The sequence below is a fragment of the Gossypium arboreum genome, chromosome 10, assembly GCF_025698485.1.
Source record: "Gossypium arboreum isolate Shixiya-1 chromosome 10, ASM2569848v2, whole genome shotgun sequence".
Classification (NCBI taxonomy): domain Eukaryota; kingdom Viridiplantae; phylum Streptophyta; class Magnoliopsida; order Malvales; family Malvaceae; genus Gossypium; species Gossypium arboreum.
Window position 1 is genome coordinate 125,871,322 of NC_069079.1, and position 6,000 is coordinate 125,877,321.

Below are 6,000 nucleotides of genomic sequence, written 5' to 3' on the forward strand. Positions count from 1 at the left end.
TCAAGCGCCTATTCGAACAGGTATCTCATTAGGTTCATCTCCAGGTTTGTTTCACCTAATGCTTCATCAGCTTGTTGTGTTAAGGAGTCTATCAAACGATAAATTTGTGTTGTGAATAATAATTAGAGAGGTTAAAATAGTAGTTAAATTCTGTTTATTCTGTTTGTTGAAACAGCACGTTTTGGGGAGGGGTCTTTTAATGAATACGCTGCGTTTTAGGGGGAAAGCTTAGTTACTAAACGAGGAGTTTTGTGCACTTAGTTGTAACCGAATGACAGCTGTAGAGAAGCGTCAATCTTTTCCTTTTAAGCATGCTCGTAGTACCGGGTTGTTATGAAAAGAATATTACGTTCTCAACTTCTTCTCTTTTCTCTCTGCTATGGCTCTCCTTCTTCTTCCTCCTATTCTGTTATTTTCTTCCTCTCTTCTCCAGCAACCGTAACAAGGTATTAGAGCTAGTCCTTCCTCATGGCCAATGACAGAATAACCACCAGGCTTCAAAAAGAAATGAGTCAACTGCAGCAGGAGTTCACCCAGTTGAAATCAGACTTGTATGCCAAGATTGATACCAAGTCTCAAACCTTCAATGATTCGATGAAAGGTGAGATTTGAACCGAGATTCGCACGGGTCTTCAAGCCTTATTTGAGCAATATATGGGGCAGCCAACACCAACCAGTGTTGTTAGTACCAGCAAAACGACTCCGATGGAAGTCAGCTTGGATAAAGGAAAAGGAATATTAGGGAGTGTTCCTCTTGATTCTTTGAAAGAGGAGCAGTTAATCCTATCTCCGTTACGGGAGTTCAGGCAATCAGAATCATTGCAAAAGGGGTTTTTTGGGGACATCACTAGTAACCTATACAGGTTGGATTGCCCACGTTTTGATGGTACAGATTTTTGAGGTTGGTGGTCGAAATTGGAACAATTCTTCTCATCTGAATGTATCCGAGACGAGGCAAAAGTTAAGATGGTCATGCTTCACCTTGAAGGTAAGGCTCTCAACTGGCATCATTTTTTTGTCCAGAGGCGTGGTGGGTTACCACAACTGTCCTGGGAGGTATATGCCCGTGGACTGCAGGAACGCTTTTGTTTCGACACTCTTCTAGATCCTATGTTTGAACTTGTTACATTGAAGCAACTCGGGTCAGTGACCCAATTTCATGATACATTTGTTATTCTACTCAACCAAATTGATCTTACCGAGGAACATGCGATTAGCGTGTTTGTTAATAATCTCAAACCAGAGATAGGGCAGTATTTGCGGTTGTTTCTGCCTTCCACCCTAACGGATGGGTTTCGATTAGCTCGACGAGTGGAAAACATTATCTCGGGGCCTGTTAAAAAATTGACATATATCGGTGGGACTAGAGGACTCACTCGACCCCTTCTGCCAAATATTAAACCCGTTCAAGCTGTTCCCTTCTCTAGCACCATGGGGGCTCATAAGGGTCCTATGAAGTCTTTATCACAGGCTGAAATGGATGATCAGAGACATAAAGGCCTTTTCTTTTGGTGTGCATCCAAGTATTCCCCTAGTCATAAATGTCAAAAATCTCAGTTGTACCAGTTGGTGATTAATGTTTCTTCTGGTGGTGAGGCTGAACCGAATAGTCCTAACACTGATGAGTTCCAAGATTGTAAGGAGCAATAGGAATAAGTGGAGCAGGAACCCGAGGTTACTTCATCTGTCCTTTCTTTACATGCCTTGCATGGCTCTCAAGGTCACAACACTATGAGGCTTCTAGCTCATATCGAGCAAACAGAGGTCATTATCCTTGTGGACTTTGGGAGTACACATAATTTCATGGACTCCAAGCTCGCAAAGCATCTAAACCTACCTATTGAGCCGGCTGTTACATTAAGGGTCATGGTAACTAATAGTGTTACGCTCTCAACTCAGGGAATCTACAAAAATGCCCAATAGGGAGCTCAGGAATTCGCATTCATTACTGATTTCTATTTGTTGTCGTTGAATGGATCTAATATAGTATTGGATATCCAGTGGCTTTTCTCTTTGAGATCCATTATCTGGAAATTTTCCTCACTCACTATGCAGTTCGAGCATCGGGGCAGCAATCATACCCTCCAAGGAATTATGCCTAGCAGTCTTCAGTTATTATCTGACAACCAAGCAACTAAATGTTTCAAGGCTTTTAGCTATGGACCCCAACCGATGCTATTATCCTTTAGTCAATAGACCACCCTTACTCTTCCAAAGTCCCTTGATCATCCACTGCTCTACAGGTTATTGACTGCTTTTGAGGATGTTTTTCAAATGCCATCCGGTCGACCACCTACTTGATTTCACGATCATCGTATTCCCTTGCTGGATGAATCACGAGCAGTCAAAGTCAAGCCCTACATGTACCCTACTATTCATAAAAATGAGATTGAAAAACTAGTATGGGAAATGTTACAGGAAGGAATTATAAGGGACAACACTAGTCCCTTTGCTTCACTTATTGTCATAGTAAGGAAAAAAGATGGGAGCTGACGTATGTGCGTGGATTATAGGCAACTCAATAGCATGACTATCAAGGATAAGTTCCCTATCCCTGTTATTGAAGAATTGTTGGATGAGCTTAGCCAAGCTACCTTGTTTTCTAAATTGGATTTGAGATCCAGATATCACCAAATCTGGATGTGGGACAAAGATGTTTATAAAACAGCGTTTCGAACTCATGAAGGCCACTACGAGTTTTTGGTTATGCCATTTGGCCTAACCAACGCTCTATCCAGTTTTTAGGCTTTGATGAATAATGTTTTCAATCCAGTGTTGAGAAAATTTGTCCTAGTTTTTTTTTATGACATCATCGTTTATTCTAAGGATTGGAATGACCATTTGAGACATTTGGAAGTAGTCTTACAGCTGTTAAAGACTAATCACCTTTATGCTAAGAAAATCAAATGTTGTTTTACTACTACTCAGGTTGAATATCTCGACCATATTATCATTGCAGGAACTGTTCGAATGGATTCTTCAAAGGTTGAAAGCGTTCTCTCTTGGCTTACACCTAAGAACATCAAGGAACTTCTAGGATTTTTAGGTCTCTCTAGCTACTATAGACGGTTCATTGATATGGCGCACTTGCTCAGCCCCTCACCTCATTATTAAAGAAAGATCAATAGCGGCATTGGACAGACTCGACCCAATCTGCTTTCTTAGCTCTAAAAAACACAATGTGCACAGCCCCAGTCCTTGCTCTTCCCGATTTCAGTGAGCCTTTCTTTGTGGAGACAGGTGCTTGTGGTAGCGAAATTGGAGCTTTGTTACAACAAAAAGCTCGACCAGTGGCATTCTTTAGTAGAGCCTTGGGCGTTAAACACCAAGCTTTATCTATATACGATAAGGAGATGCTGGCTGTTTTGCTTGCTGTTAAGAAGTGGCATTCATACCTTGTTAGGAACCCCTTTGTTATTAATACTGACTACCAAAGTCTAAAATTTCTTTCGAAGCAACAGGCTATCACTCCGTTTCAACAGAAATGGGTTTCCAAAATGCTTGGGGTATAATTACTCCATTGTGTATCGCAAATGGTCTCAAAATGTCGTGGCTGATGCTTTATCCCGACGCCTTCATTTGCATGACGGCCAACTTCACCAATGCTTTGGGGAAGTATCACTTCACTGGTCAAGTTATGGGATAAAATTCTACAGGCAGGGTTAAATGATGAGAGGCTCCAAAAGCTGTCCAATGAGTTATTACAAAACCCTCAATCTCATCCCAAGTACTCCTTAGATGGAAAGTTTCTTAAGCGAAACGGGAAGGTGGTCATCGGTCACAGCACCGACCTTAGGAGGGCCATTTTTGAGCTGTTCCATAGTGAGGTCGTGGGTGGACACTCAGGCACCCATGCTACTCGGGGTCGCATCGCTAGCTTGCTATATTGGAAGGGGTTATCGAAGGATGTCAAGCAATGGGTTCAAGAATGCCCCACATGCCAATAATACAAAGGTGACGATGCTACATACCCTGGCCTTTTACAACCCTTGCCAATACCTGATCGAGCATGGGCTACTGTCAGTATGGACTTTATTGAAGGCCTTCCTTTATCCAAGGGTAAGAGCACCATCTTGGTAGTAATTGACAGACTAACCAAGCATGCTCATTTTTTAGCTCTGGCTCACCCTTTTACTGCTTCCACGGTTGCTCAACTCTACTTGGACCATGTCTATAAACTTCATGGAGTTCCAGAGTCCATCGTGTCCGACAGAGACAAAATTTTTCTTAATACATTTTGGCAAGAATTTTTTAAACTACTTGGCACCCGACTTTATCTTTCCACGGCCTACCACCCTCAAATAGATGGGCAGACAAAAGTCTTAAATAGATACCTTGAAAGTTATTTGCGTTGTATGACTGGTGAAAAACCTTTTGAATGGGCTCTTTGGCTACCCTCAGCAAAATGGCGGTAAAAAAACCACACACCATTCGGCTATCAACAATACTCCTTACACATCCCTCTGTGGACAAGAGCCTCCCTTGCACCTACCATACTTGACCGACTCTTCCACTGTAGCCAAGGTGGATAGAACCCTCTAACATTTGAAACCCTACGGAAGCTCCTTCGATTCCACTTGAAACGAGCTCAAGACCGTATGAAGCAAATGACAGATAAAAAAAAGTCTAATCGATTGTTTGCAGTAGGAGATCTCGTGTATTTGAAGCTTCAGCCCTACCGACAGCATTCATTGAAGAAGGTGCGAAACCAAAAGCTTTTTCCTCAGTTTTATGGCCCTTTATCCTATTGAAGCTAAGGTTGGTCAGATGGCTTACTGTTTGACACTACCTGCTAGCACCAAAATACATCCCACATTCCACGTGTCTCAACTGAAAAAGTATGTTGGCTCCGCTGTCCGCTCACCGACCTTGCCACCTGTAGGAATAGATGGTTCAATCTTGAAAGAACCAACTAGGATCATTGAAAGACGGATGGTTAAAAAAGGAAATCAGGCAGCCACTGAAGTATTAGTCGAATGGGCAGACACTTTCCTTGAGGACTCCACGTGAGAAGATTGGACAAACTTTCAGAAGCAGTATCCTACTTTCGATCCTTGAGGACAATGATCTATTTAAGGTAGGCAGTATTGTTATGGATAATAATTAGAGAGGTTAAAACAATAGTTAAATTTTGTTTATTCTATTTGTTGAAACGACACGTTTTGGGGAGGGGTCTTTTAATGAATACGTTGCGTTTTAAGGCGAAAGCTTAGTTACTAAATGGGGATTTTTGGGCACTTAGTTGTAACCGAATGACAACAGCGTCAATCTTTTCCTTTTAAGCATGCCCGTAGTACTGGGTTGTTATGAAAAGAATATTGCGTTCTCAACTTCTTCTCTTTTCTCTCTGCTATTTCTCTCCTTCTTCTTCCTCCTATTTTGTTATTTTCTTCCTCTCTTCTCCAGCAATCACAACAATTTGATCATCTTGTGTGTCTTGATTGAGTGGAGGGATATTTTTTTAGACAGTTTCATTAGTCTAAACATTTATTACCTCTTCTTCAAATATTTCTATGGAAGAAGAAGAGGTTCCAACCTTTTTCTTTACTTCTCATTTCACTCTAGCCATTCTGAGCCAATAAAGCAAGTTTGTATTTCTTGAAAGTGTAAAAAAAGTTAATCAAGAGGAAATAGCAATTGAGAAAAGAAAATAAAAGTCACAGGGAAAAAGGTTTTCCCTTTTCTAACTGAATAGGGGTATTTAAGGCTAACTCAACCACCAAAAAGCCCCCTTAATGCCACCCCTAAAAATTCTCCATAGGATAAAAATTAGCCAACATGAGATAAATTTGGCAATAAAACCAATAAAATAAATAAGTGCAAATGTACGCACTGATAAGGTAATGGTTGTGCCCTTCTTTATACTTTCGAGAGATTCATAACAGATTATAAATGCTCCTCTTAGCACTTCAAATCCTTTTGCACCAAGACTCTTGATAAATTTATTAGCCATCCGATTTTCTATTGACATATATTGAAGAATATCCCTTTTTGATTCAA